Here is a 14,056-nt window from a genome sequence, read left to right on the forward strand (position 1 = left end):
CACACACACACACACACACACACACACACACACACACACTCGACACGAAGCAACAGCTCAGTGCTGGGCCCACTGAAACCCACAGGGCTGGGCAAACTCAGCGAGAGCCACGTTCAGTTTACCCTGCTGCCATGGGGCTCAAGAATGGGCCCCCCTTCCTGCCCCCGACTTCCCAGGCTGTGTGCCCAGCACGCTGGGCAAGAGCCCCCTGTATGTTACGCACATGGAGCAAGTGCCCGTCCCAGCCTCACCTCTGCCCTCACTTCATGCCCAGTGTCCCACCATGCCAGCGTGCCCACGGCTCGGGCACTGGGCCTCACAGGGCCCCAGGGAGTCGGGCAGGACACGGCGCAGCTCCAGGGCCACTGCTCAGAAGCCAGGGATCCTTAAACAGCAGGAGCAGTAATGAGCCCCCCGACTCCCCCAGCCCCGGGCAGGGGCGCAGCGTGGAAGGGCAGCCCTGTGTGGTCAGCCAAAGCCTGGCCGGCTCCCACAGCGGGGGCAGCGCCAGAGATGCCTCACCCCACAGGGTGAAGGGGGTCGTGCAGGCTAAGAGCCAGCCTGCCCCTCGCTCTCGCTGGGCCCAGGGGTCAAGCCCAACCACACAACGCCGGCTGCGGGGCTGCCTCTGCGAGCCGGGGCCACCAGCGGAGCCTCCACCCTGGCGGGCAACGCACAGCAACATTCCTGGTGGTCCTAAATCAAAGCGCATCCCAAGAGGCTCCGACTCCAGGGCTGGGGGCTGCAGCATGCTCTGCTCCCATGCCACCCCAAAAAGCAGGAGCAAAACAGCTCCTGAAACCTGCCTCGGGCCTCCACAGGCAGCACCGCGACGCACCACGCACGCACGCACGACACACGCACGACCAGGGCACCACTGACATCAGAGCACGGCAGGACTGGAACGAACCTCCTGGCCACCTAGACCAGTCCCTGGCACCGCAGCAGGACAACGCGTTTCTAGACCAGCCTGTCTAGGAGAGTGTGGATTTTGGCACATTAATACTGATGCTGCCATGAGAAAGGGGCAAGAGGTGGGGCAAATAGGAGTGGACAGCTGTGCAACAGCTGGATCTAAATCAGGGGTGGGGAACGTCCGGCCTGTGGGCCGTATAAGGCCCGCGAAATCATTTGGTCCGGCCCGTGGGCCCATTCGGCGGCGGGGGGGGAATTCGGCGGGAATTCGGGGGGAGGGGGGGGGGAATTAGGCGGCGGCGCGGTTCCGGGGGGGGGGGCGGGGGGCAGTGCCCGCCGCCGAAACCCTGCCGCCGTTTGCCCCTTTTCGGCGGCGGGGGGGGAATTCGGCGGCGGACACTCATCAGGCCCTTGGCACAAAAAAGGTTCCCTACCCCTGATCTAAATAAAGGCTGTGGGGACCCTCAGTGTGTTGCACAGGGGCGGGGTGCCGGGGCGGGAGTGCATTCTGACCACCCCCACACCAACTACTCCCACAAAAGCCTTTGAAAGCTAAGCCAGGCTCCCCTCCAGCATGTTCTCAGCCCCCGTGGCCCAGCCGCCACTTCCCAAAGCAGCAGCGATCACTCGGCTCCGCTCCGAGCGATTTCCATGGTGAGCAGCTGCAATGGGCCAGGATAAATAACCAGGGGGGCCTGGGACAGGACGCGCAGCCGGCAGGGTGTGAGCCCAGGCACAGCATCTGTCAGCGGGCAGGGTGAACACAAACACACACAGGCGTGTGTACACGTTGCACGTACACACACTTGCTGAGGCAAATATGAACATTACGCACTCACACATGCACATTCACAGAAGCACACCGAGCCAGGCGTGAACTCACGCACACGTGTACAGGCAAATGAGCACAAACACACGCAGGCACGTACCCCCCGTCACACACTCGCACAAGGGGCACGTGCCCCCCGCCACACACTCGCACGAGGGGCGGGCTGCTGAGGTGCGGACGCTTCCCAGCACCGCCACTCCGGAGCCGGATCCGGCTCAACAGAAGGATTCAGCTGCGGGGGCGACTAACTAACCTGGCCACGCTAAGCGTAGAGCAGGCCTGGCCTTCAGCCACACACACACGAGCACATACATGCACGCGCAGGCACCGTGGCTAGGACTGCCCAGCGCCCGCTTGGCGCCCCCTCCCCGCCCCAGCACGGCCCCGCCACTCCCATAAGGACAAAGACAGCAACAGAGCGGCCCAGGGCAGTGCTGCCTAGTGCCCCGGCCTCGCCACGCCACGCACAGGCTCCTCCGCCCTCCATTAAATGCACAGCTCTGCTCCCACCCCAGGCACTGCTAGCCACAGGGCCCCACGGCTCACCCATTCCAGGCCAGCAGCTGCCCTGCAGGCCCAGTTGGGGCGGGAGGCAGCGGCACAGCTGGCCGAGGGTGCCCTCTGGTGCACAGACTGCGAGCCAGCAGTGTGGGAGCAGCCAGGGCTTTGCCAGCCCCAGGCGCCTCCAGCTGCCCGCCTGGGCCACAGGGAGTGTCCGTGGGGCAGGGGATTCCGGGGGCGGGGGCACCCAGCCCTTGATGTTTGCATGCAGAGCCAGAATTCCCCCCACCCCACACACACTGCCCAGAGTGCAAGGACGCTGCGTGCACGGCACAGGGGTACCCAGATCAGGCCCCAAGCCAGAGGCGTGTGTGGGGCGGTACAGGGCCCAGGAGCACTGGGCACACCAGTGCCCTTCTGCCTTGGGCAGGCAGCCCCCGGATGATCTGCCACGTGCCTTCCCCTAAGCAGCAGGTGACCACAGCGCAGGGAGCTTGGCTGGGGAGGCAGCGGTTGATCTGGGGTGGAGCACAACAGGACTGGCTAGAAGTCGGGCGTGTTTGCAGGCCAGGGCACTCTCCCCATCTGAACAGCCACCAGCTGGAGTGAGTCATGGCTGGTGGGGGGACCCCTGTGATCAATATTCAGGGGTCCTGGTGCTTCAAACCCCGCTGTGGGCGGAAGGGCAGACGGGTGCCCCTACAGCCAGAGCCCAGCCACTCAGGAGTCACAGTGACACATTGCACCTTCTCCCCTGGAGCCGCCAGCCGAGAGAAGACAATGCCTTTTGCCCACCCATCCCTGGGCCCGTGTCTAGCTGGCCAGCCAGCCCCAGAGGGAGGCGCTGGGGGGAGATTCAGCCCTGCCCCTTGCTGGCACTGCAGAGCACCCGGCTGGGGCGGGCAGGGGTGGGAGGTGAAAAGCTGCTCAGGAGAACATCTGCTGGGGTCGCAGCAGGGTTCTGGGCAGGGCCGGGAGCCAGCACGCCGGTGTTAAATCCAGCACAACCCCTCCAGTGCGCAGTCTGCAGAGGGCACCGGGAGCAGCACCACATGCCTGCCCAGGCCCCACACAAACAGCAGGCCCGGCTCAGCACGCAGCCTGGTCACGCGGCAGTTGCACTTAGAGGGCCGGATCCCAGCCCAGCCGCAGGCGCCCTGGGAGGGAGAGCTGGCTGCCAGGACCACCAGTGGATGGAGCCTGAGGGAGCTGGATCCAAGCTGCAGTGGGCAAGACACGCTGGACCCAATTTAGACCTGGGGGAGCCCCCGGGGAGGCAGGGCCGCAAAGACGTTTTCTCTGCAATCAACTCTCAGCTGATCTTGGAGGCTCTTCCCCAGCAGGAGTCTCATGAGACACCCCCAACCCCACCGCAGCGTGACGGGTCTCAGGTGTCCACTCGGCTCCCAAGGGCTGCAGATGGACGGGGACTCCTGGCAGCGCGGCCTGGACGGCTCAGGCAGGGCAAGTCCAAGCCAGCCAGCTCAGGCACCAGCTGTAATTCGGCTCCATTCAGCAGCTGGCCTGGCCAATCCACGTGTGATCACACGCAGCTCCATTACACATCTGTAGGGCAGCCAGCCACCCTGGCAGCACGTCCCTTCTCACGGGCCTGGGACTATGCCACCACCTGGTTCACGCTTGGGAGCCGTGCGCCCAGCGCTGGCGTGCCAGCAGAGAGAGAGCTGGTGCCGGAGGGGCCTCCTTCCTGCTGCATCCGGTGGACAGCCGGCGTGCCGGCCCTCGCCAGTGCTTGGGGTGGGCAGTGCAGGTCAGTGCCAGCGCAGAGCTAACGCACAGCTCTGATGTACTCCAGAGATCGGAGCATCGCACCCAGGAAACCAGCTGGCACCACCCCATCCACTCCTCTGCTGACGCTGCCAGCGCCTCCTCCCATCGACCTCCCCACATCCCTCACCCGCTGCTCTGTCCCATGGTGGCTCCCAAGCACCCAGGCTAGCCCCAGACCACACCCAGTGCAAGCCCTCATGCAAATACACACGTGTCCTTGTGCCCAAAACCCTGCCCATGCAAACATTCCCAAGAGCAAACCAAAGGGAGCAGAACCCCACGGATGTTTGGGCACACGGGTCCGTGCTTCTCCGGCACTGCCCTCGGCCAGCCCCGCTCCCCGGCTGCGCAGTCACAAATGTTCCATGCCCAGCGCTCGGCTCGCTGCCAGCTGGGCTCATTTGCTTTATGGCTTCATTGTATAAATCGGGACCATTCAACCCTACAGGGAGGAGAGTTTAACCCTGTGATGTTCGGGCTGGATCCGGTTTGATCACAAGGAACCAGACCTGCCTTGGCAATTCCCAGCACCCAACAGGGCAGGGGGCTCCAGCAAACCGGCCCTGCCCCAGCTCCCACCAGTCACCTGCCCAGTTCTGGGTGCCCAGTGTGCAGGGTTCAGAGCAGGGTTCAGCGTGCAGGTTCTGGGGGCTCGGAGCCCACGCTGCAGGGCGTGGGCAGCAGCCTCAGCGAGAGCAGCGTGGGCGCAACTGACAGAGCTCGTCATGCAAAGAGGGAGTGAGTCACCCAGCGAGACCCAGGGGGTACGTGGCACGTGCCAGCCAGGCACGCATTGCTGGGCCAGCGGGCCTGGCAGCGTGACCTGCAGCAGGGCTGGGGGTGCCAGGAGTGGATGACACGGGATGAAAGGGGAAGTCAGTGCAGAATGACACCACTGTGCCATGGGTGCCAGCCCCACAGGAGACTCCGCCACGCGCCGGACACCCTGCCAGCCATGCCAGCCCCACAGGAGACCCCGCCATGCGCCAGACACCCTGCCAGCCACACCAGCCCCAGAGGAGACCCCGCCATGCTTCAGACACCCTGCCAGCCACACCAGCTCAGCACAGACCCTGCCTGCGTCACCTTCCAGATGACAGGCTGCTGTGCACTGACCCCGACTGCCACTAGGTCTCACTACCCCAGAATCCCGTCCGCAAAGGGGCCCCCAGGCCTTAGCCCCAGCCCGGAGATGAGGCGCCAGCCTGGCCTGCCCTGCCTTCCACATGCAGCTAGCTCACCCAGCACCAGCAGGGCAGGGCTGGCGCCTGCCGTAGAAAAAACATGATCAGCAGCAGTTTTGGAAGCTGCTTTCCCCTGGTGGCCCCCATTTCCTGTTTGTGCCCACCAACCCCCAACCCAGCACTGCGCACGCCCCCAGAGCCCCCCCCCAGCCCAGCCCTGCGCACGCCCCCAGTGCTGGGGACACACGGCCGGGAGGAGCCAGGCTCTCTGGTCCCTTGCGGTGAGCGAGGCCAAGTCCCAGCGTCCCGGTGAACATTCACACACTCGCCCCAGCCCGCACAGGCCCCTTCCCTGACCCTGCTTCAGCCCCTTGCACCAACGTTCTGGAGTGAGGCTGGGCCTGGCCCTCCCCCACGTGCGAGTGTGCATCACCAGAGCACAACACAACTATATAGAACCTGTGCAAACCCCCTCCCCAACTTCCCCTCCTGTCAACGCCCTCCTCCCCAACGAGCATCCCTCCCCTGCCAGCCCGCCACCCCCACACCGCAGCACCACCCCAGCATGCAAAACGCACGTGTCAAGCTCTCAAAAAAACCAGGGAATTGGCTTAAAACGGAGAAGATTAAAATGTCGCTCCTCAATTCAGTCTCTGTCTCCTGGGGCTGAGTCAGTTGGGCCCCTGTCAGGCGCCCCCAGGCATGAGGTTTTCATGCTTTTCCCAGCACCAGGAGGACCAGGAACTTATTTTATTTTATTTTCTTAAACTAAAGCGAGATTCTCACCCTAGGACCTGGCTCCCAACGCTGAGGCATGAAGGGGAACCCCTGAATACCGTGAGACTCACCATAATGCCCCACAAAAGCCGGCACTACACCCCCGTCTACCCACCCACACACCCTCCCTCTATGCACCTGCACACCCAGCGAATCCCACCCCATCCTCCCACTACCACAGCTCAGCACGGACCCCCCCACACCCTCCCTCCAGTTCCAGCCCCACCCCGAGACCCCCATCAGCACCACCCCTGCCTCCTCTGGCCCCAGACCCTCCCAGCTGCCAGTAGATTGGTGCCAGTCCATGAAATCTCTGCAGACGGGCTCAGGCCTGAGTGGGGAGGGAGGGAATGAGCCAGGGTTTGGATGCTCCCCGGGCAGATCCTCTAGAGAGCCAGCACACCGGGGTGGGCACTCTGGGAAATCTGCCCCAGGCAGGGGTGTGGAGTGGCTGGAAATCCAGCCCTGAGGAGCAGCTGGTATGAAGTGCTCAGGCACTGTGGCCGTGTGCTGAAGAGAGACGGGCACCGGACTCTTGCCCCGCCCGGTGCCGCCAGCCGGCAGAGCGCCCCTTGCTACAGCACAGCTGCTCTGCTCGATGCCAGCCGAGGGCCTGGCCCAAGGAGAGCAGCGCTGGAGGTGCTGGAGAAAGAATCCGCCATCTTCAAACACCCTATCCCGCCCCCGCTCCCTTGGCAGAGCCTTCGCATGAGGCAGCAATGACGCGGTGACCAGAGATGCCAATGCAGCACTGGGGGGAGAGAGGGAGGGTGTCAGAGCACGGCTCTGGGAAACGTGAACAGGGAGAGTCTCAGGGGAGGGAGATCAAAGGCACCTTGCCCACCCCGGCCCTGGCAGTGCCACGAGGCTGCTGCAGGTTCCCCTTCATCTGGCTGCTCGTCCTGGTTACAGAGCGACTGGCCCGGCCAGGCCCTGCCGCTACAGAACAGCCCCGTCTTTGTGTCAGGGCCATCGGATCGTGTCCACCAAGCGCCTGGGCAGCCCCGCTCATGGAGCAGAGCATCACCGCCGCCGGGAGTGCGGAGTGTCAGTGCCGCAGGCAGAAAACAAGGAGGGGCCGAAGCACCAGCAACGTGGGGCAATGGTCAGGAAGATGCGCTCTGACAGTCCTGGCAAGGGACCTGCACCCACACGCTGCAGAAGGTGGCAAAACTCCCTCAAGGTCACGGCCAATCTGACCTGGAGGAAAATTCTCTCCCGCCTGCACCCATGGTGGCCAGCCAGATACTGAGCACGTAACAAGAGCCAGCCGGCTAAGCCCTGAGGGAGAATGCACGGTGCCACCTCAGAGCTCGGCCCACCCTGCCCAGCATCCCAGTGCCAGCCGTGGGCATCACTGACTCTTCAGGGGACGGAGATTAAAAATAGCCTCACCCAGAATATGCTAGGGGGAGAAATCCCTTCCTGACCCCGGCCGGGGGGCAAGCGAAACCCTGAAGCATGAGCATTAGGAAGATAAGATTTAAACCAAATATGAGCTGCTGAGCAGTGCCCCCATCAGCACAAGCACCCCCTTGTACAATCACTCACAGATCTGTCTGACCCCCCCCCCCACATGACTGCGATGCTCATTACATGTTCCTTCCACAGCAGCGGCAGCCGTGGAGCTGCAGCTGCACAGACAAAGGGGCCAACACCACAGGCCTATGTCAGTGCCATGAAAAAACTTAGGTGGAGGGAGCCTGGAGGCTGGCAGGAAACCAGCTGGTCCCGAGGGCTCTGGGCAAGCAGCAGGGAGGCAGGATTACAAGGGGGTCACGGAAAGCTGTCCACGCAGCCCTAGAACAGCCGACGGTGAGCAGGTTTGTACGTCACAGACACTCTCCGGGCCCTGAGCGACGGGGGACATAGGCCCCGAGGAGCAAAGGCCCTCCAAGACTTGAATGAGGGGGGGAATGTGCCAATGTAGCAAATTAATGCAAAGCAACAAGGCAGGAGGGGCAGCGGACACAGTACCATGGAAACCCCGACAGCAAGCAGGGAAGTGAGCCCCCAGCAAGGAGAGAGACACTGTAGCAGCCTCCCACGGCCTGGCTCCGGGCGCGAGACAGAGATGCTTGGGCAGAAGGTGCGATGGAAGTGCAAAGAATGTCACTGTGAGAGGGAGGAGTGTGAACGGAGAAAGTGAGCGCACGGGGGATCCTCACACACGTGTGAGGGGCTGGGGCACTGGCAGAGTAGGGTTTGTATCACCGGGTGTGCGAGCGCACGGGCACACACTCGCTGGCAGGCCAGGCTCTGCATGCAGAGTGTGCGGTCTGCCTACTGCCCGCGTGTGTGTGCAGGTAGCGTGAGTGCAGCGCGTGCTGGGCGGGGGCACGCGGGTGCAGGGATGTGCTGGGAGCACGTTCCCACAGCCAGGCTGAGCGAGCGGATTAGACGGAGCAAGGCCACTTCAGCCGTGGGTGCTTGAAGTCCACAGGTGCCGCTCGGGTTGAACGAGAAACACATGAACGATCGCAGGGCTGCTGCAGCGCGGGGGCCAGATCCGCACCGAGGGGAGGCAGGGCTCTGCTGCCGGGACCCAGAAGCCTGGGTTTGGGTCTGGGGGAGCCAGAAGAGGCTGGAGAGGCCCCGTTCCAGTCCGGATGCATCTGGATCTGCCAATGGGAGAATTGCTCAGTAGATTTCAGCCCAGGATGGCAGAGACCAGCCAATCCGGTCGTGCTGGCCCAGTGCGGCCCAGCCAAGAGGGCAGGAGTTGGCCTGGATCAGTCGATCCGCCCCCCGGCTCAACCTGGCAGGAACAGCCCCAGGAACTGACCCCAGGCCCTGCGGTGAAGCTCCTCGGGTCTGTCTGCTCCCAGCAGCCCAGTCACCTGCCCTTTACCCTGACTGTGACTGGCACTTATCTACACCAGTTCTCCTGGCTCAAGCCAGGCCAATAGGGGAGGCTTTGCTCCCACCACGCTCAGCACAGTGGCTCCAATCTGCTCCAGATCAGAGCTGGGCACGGCTTGTCCAAGGTGCCTACAGCTCCTTGCACAGACGGCAGCATCGGAGCTGACTGCATGTGGCACAAGCCAGCACTGGCCTGAGAGCTCAGAGCAGCCATCAGGGACACAGTGCCAGAGCATCCCCCAGCTCAGCCTGGCCTTGCCCCCTCCCACCCGCAGAGATGCCAGGTGCTCAGCCCAGCAGTGCTCTGGAAGGGGCTCGGCCCCCAGCGGGAGCCGGCCCACAGACAGCCCTTTGGGAGCTGGGGGTCAGGGTGCAGGCGCTTGGGCAACTGGTGCCACTGACATGGGCAATGGGAGGGTCAGACCCACTCAACCTTCCCCTCGGGCACTAGGGGGAGAGGGCGCAGCCCTGCCAGGAAGGGGCAGAGCTGGGGCACACAAGGGATGCTCCCACCTGGACAGCCTGGTTCAGAGCTGCCACAGGCTCAGCCCAGGGTCCCTCCAGCCCCAGCATCTGTCCCTGACAATGGCCATCCCAGCCCAGCTCGACAGGGGCAGGGCAAGACCCCGAGTGGGCAGTTAGGGACGTTCCCTCCCTCCATCTGGGCACAGGCTGCTCCAGGGCCCCATCGCCCCAGCACACTCGCTCTCACCCGCCCCTCCTGCAGGCTGCCTCCGCGAAGGTGACCAGCACCTGGGGCCGGCCCGGGGGTACAGGGCGCGGGCCCCACAACAGCACATGCTGGCCAGGACCTGACGGAAGCAGGCGCGAACCGCCAGGCCGAACCTGAGCACAGGCCCTTTGAGCACAGCCTCTCCCCAATGCGCCCACCCCACCCCTGCCACCAGCAGCTGTTCAGGGGACAGCGTCCCGTGGGCAGAAGAGGGGCTGCTCGGAGCAGGCTGAGCCCCCCCCCGGCAGTGTGCGCAATGCTGCACCTTCTGGACCCCAGCAGCTGAGCCTGGCAGCCCCCAACCTGCCGGTGGGCATCAACTGCCACACGCCAACAGCCAGGCTCCCACCTCTCCACGAGGTCTCGCCCCGCCCCTCGTCCCATGCACCAAGAACCACCCGCTGGCGTTGTCAGACTCGCGCTCAGCACACAAACGCCATTCGGAGCTGCCAGGCCAGGAGCCAGGGCACCTGGGCTCTAATCCCACCTCTGACATTGACTCGCTGCATGCCCCATTGCCCCGGGGAGGTGCCCACCTCTGCCAACAGGGATTTCACACACCAATCCCCTGGCAAAGAGCTCTGAGATCCTGGGAGAGCAGGGCAGGCAGCCTGCAGCTTCCCTGGCCTGGAGAAAGCCACGTTTCCCCTCAGTGGAGGTGACTCTGGAGTGCAGATGGGGAAGGGGATGGCTGGATGCCAGCCAGTGTCTCCCTCCCTCCTTCGCCTGGCAGGCACTGGTTGTGCTTATGCTCTGTGGGAACCAGTCCAATAACTCAACCCCGCAGGGTTCTTCTTGGCTATAACAAGCACACAGATCAAGGTCAATATCAGGTCTGAAACCCAGCATACACACCCAGGCAAGCAACTCAAGGAAATGCATCACACCGGGCAAGGTTTCAAATGCTGCTGTCCCCAGCGGGTCCATGTGCCACATTCCCCTTCCTTCAGTGCTGCATGGGAGCCCAGCTGGGCACACCGGAGCCCTGGAGGGCAAGGCCAGGCCTGGCGAAACCTTTCAGCCCATTCTAACCACCGGGAAATGTCTCTTCATGCCACGTTCCCCCACACCCGGCTCAGACAGCCCAAGAAAGCTGGGTCATTTGTCACAGATGCCCGTGCTTTCACGTGCACCACTGGGGGCTGGACGAGGGAAGCTGGCCCTGCCCTGCCGGCACAATGGAAAGCCGGGCACCCGATCTCCAGCAGGCTGGATTTCATTGGGCATTTCCCTGCTCGGAGTACAGAGAGGAGGCGGCTCCGGGGCGGCCCAGGGGATCGAAGGGACGCAAATCCTTTCACCTCCAGGCCACCGGTTTGAATCCTGCCCAGAATTGTGGTCACAGAGCTGGGGAACTGGGGAACTCTCACTCCAGTGGCCCGGAGCTGCCAATGAGTGAATGGGCTTCAGAGCGGAGACTCGCCCGATCCTCCAGGATGCCCCGAGCGCTATTATCCGGCAGGGTCTGTGCGTTTCCCCTTGGGGCTCAGCAGACGCTCAGTTTGGAACCTGTAGCCTGGCAGACAGGCCAGGACCAAACCATCACCAGCCAAAACATGAGCTGCCACCGGTCTGCATGTGCGCACGCTAAGGAGCCTCATCCTGCCTCGGTGATGCTAGGGTGACCAGCCAGCAAGGGTGAAAAATCAGGACCCAGAGCGGGGGAGAGGGGGGTAACAGGCTCCTATGCAACACAAAGCCCCAGATATTGGGACCATCTCTATAAAATGAGGACATCGGGTCACCCTAGTCGATGCCGGCAGGGCAGCTGCCTGGCTGGCTGGGCACAGCTCCGCTCCGGAGGGCACTAACTCGCCATGGTGCGACAGCGCCCTTTCTGGGCAAGGGCAGCAAGCAGGGCACTGGCTCCCTTCCTCTCATCTCCCACCGACCCCTGCAGGCCAGTGGGGTGCCCGAGCCCTGGCCGGCGGGAGGGGAAGAGGGTGGCACCGGGAGATGCAGGAGGTGCTGGGGGGAGATGGACGGGGGGGGGGGAGGGGGAGGAAGAAGGGGCAGCGCCATGTGCCCGGGTTGGCTGCAAAGGCACCTCTGGGATGAGCCAAGGAGCAGCAGGAAGCCCGAGTGGCACCGTGTGGCGCGGAGCGGCTCATGCCGATGTGCCAGCGCGCCCGTAGCACAGCTGGATCCTGTCCCTAAGGCAACAAGCACGTCCCCAGCCAGGCACGTCCAGAGCCCAGGGCTGCAGTGCGCCGTGCCCCGGCGCCCGCTCGCCTCCCCTGCCCATCGCCGGGGCTGGGAACGCGGGTCCCCGGGGAGCTGCCAGCTGCGGGGGGCGGAGGGGTCGACCAGCCCCAGCCACTCGCGGAGAGCAGGTCGGATTCCAGCCCCAGCCCGCAGTGGGCAGCCGGCGAACACCCCCAAACCCTTCCTGCGCCCAGCCCTGCCTGCATCCCGGGCGCGTCAGGCCGAGCCGCACTGTCCGCGTGGGCAGAGAGGGGAAACTGAGGCACAGGGCGGGGACGCGACTTGCCCGAGCAGGGATTGGTAGAGCCCAGGAACGGACCCAGGAGTCCGGGCTCCCCCAGTCGCAACTAGCAGCCGGCCGGAGGGGCCGGGCAGGGGGCTCTTACCGGCAGCAGGGGCGGGGGGCTCCCGAGAGCGCAGCCGGCGATGTCCAGCAGGGTCTCAATAGCGGTGGGGCCGGGGAGGATCCGGGCCGGGCCGGGCGGAGCGGAGCCGAGCCGTGCCGTGCCGAGCTGCGCGCTCCCCAGCGCAGCCGCTGCGGCTCTGAGCCGAGCGAGCGAGGCGAACCCGGCGCGTCACGTGAGCCAGCCCGGCGCTGCGCTGCCATTGGCGCACCGGGCCTGCGCCTCCAGCCCCGCAGCGCCGCGCCGCGCACCGGGGAGCCGCGGGGCCAGGCCACCCCGGCTCGGCTGCAGCCTTAGGCGGGGTCCAGCCGGTGCCACGGCCCCGGGATTATCCCTTCCCGCCAGGGAGCAAAGGTGACACCTTCCCTCGGGTCACCTCACCCAGCCCTGCCATAGACCAAGCGGGGCCGGGCCCGTCCCCGAGTCGGAGCAGCCCGGCTTTCCCTGGTCGCAGCCGGGCGTTCCTGCCCCCCGAGCAGCGCAGGGCACTGGGCACGTGGCGCCGGTCTGGGAGGGCTCGCGCGGCGGGGCCGGGGTGCCCGCTGTGTGCAGCGCCATTGGCAGTGCCAGTCTGCCCGCAGCTGGGCCGCACCCATGCCCCAGCGTGAGCCAGGCTGCCATGAGCCATAAAACTAACCCCTGGGCACTTGCCATTAAATCCCCAGCAGGCACATCTCCCTAACGCGAGGGGAACCCCTGCCGTGCCAAACCCCAGCATCCTCCCTCCAGCACTTCACTCCTGGACAGTGTGTTGTGGGCTGCTCACCGTCTGCCCTGCTCTCACCCAGCAGCAGCTGCATTCCGCGGTGGGGCTCATTTCCATGGCTGTCTCACGGATCACAGAGAGCCAGACCGTGGAGAGGAGCAGGGACCTGATCCTGTGAGGTGCTCAGTGCCCTCAGTTCCCACTGCTATCAAGAGGGCGGAGGTGCTGAGCACCAGGCCAGCGTGGGGATGCTCCAGGACAGATTCCTCCTTTTCTCCATGTCAGAAGGATAAAGGGCCTGGCCCGAGTCTTACAGACCCGCATTTAGTTCTCAGCTTGGGCAAATCAAGTTACCTGCTCTGCGCCTCTGATCTGTTTGTGGGACTGGGCCAGAGCTGCCACCCACCGGGACCCTCTGGGGTGCAGGAAGGAGCGGGGAGACAGAGATGCTAAGTTTTAAAACCACCACCACCACCACCACCCCCGCCACATGGTTGGTGTGCTCGACCTCTCTGTGCTCTGGTCTCTGCTAGCCCCTCCAGCCCCCCAGGGATCCAGGCAGGGACAGGGAGGGAGCAGTTGGCCTCAATCAATCTCTGAAGTCTGCACTGGGCCAAAGGGATGCTCCATTCCAGGCCTGTTAGAGGCAGGGACCTGGGCTGCAGGCTGGGTGTGGGGCAGGGTGCCAAGGAGCAGAGAGGCCTGTTGTGGGGGCAGCACTGAGAGGGCATACAGGCTGGGCATCAAGAAGGACACCCACTGCTCAGGGGAACGCCCTGAGGGATCCCGCGTCTCCAGCGAGGGGGTTGGCAAGGAATGGCTTGCTGCAGGAGACACCCTGGAAAAGCCGAGTGTGAATGGAACTGGGAGAGCAGGGGGTTGCAGGTTGGGGCTGGGGGGAGCCCAGGGTTGGGACAGCGGGAGACTGAGGTCTGGGATTGAGGGGCAGCAACAGTCGGGGAGGGAGAAATATCTGCATTGCTGGGGACTCTAAGCTGCAGAGGGGGGTGCCCAGGGCCCCCAGCCCTTCACCAGGGCAGCTGGTGAAGCCGTCTACAAGGTGCAAAGTAACATCGAATGATGACTCCGCCTTGCACCAGCCATGGTCAAAGGCAGGTGGGAGGGTATGGAAGGGGCAGGTTTGAATCT

General features: G+C 64.4%; 1 protein-coding gene and 1 long non-coding RNA gene across 4 annotated transcripts in view; one reads left to right on the forward strand and one right to left on the reverse strand.

Annotated features, from left to right (window-relative positions):
- Positions 1 to 12,351, reverse strand: part of RAP1GAP (RAP1 GTPase activating protein) — a 117,044-nt gene extending 104,693 nt beyond the window's left edge. For 2 of the 3 annotated variants that reach the window (XM_067566999.1, XM_067566998.1), the window contains exon 1: positions 12,184 to 12,198. The gene's annotated coding sequence lies outside the window, so the exon portion shown is untranslated. Of the gene's footprint in view, positions 1 to 12,183 lie in introns of all 3 variants that reach the window. The other variant, XM_067567001.1, reaches the window with a different exon arrangement.
- A 101-nt stretch (positions 12,352 to 12,452) lies between these two features.
- LOC137165591 (uncharacterized) lies at positions 12,453 to 13,496 on the forward strand. Its single transcript, XR_010923427.1, has 2 exons — positions 12,453 to 12,555; positions 12,870 to 13,496. It is a non-coding gene; the product is annotated as an uncharacterized lncRNA (long non-coding RNA).
- Positions 13,497 to 14,056: the final 560 nt, after the last annotated feature.

The sequence above is a fragment of the Emydura macquarii genome, unplaced genomic scaffold (genome assembly GCF_026122565.2).
Source record: "Emydura macquarii macquarii isolate MOO-44397 ecotype Brisbane River unplaced genomic scaffold, CSIRO-AGI_Emac_v2 contig_2768, whole genome shotgun sequence".
NCBI lineage: Eukaryota > Metazoa > Chordata > Testudines > Chelidae > Emydura > Emydura macquarii.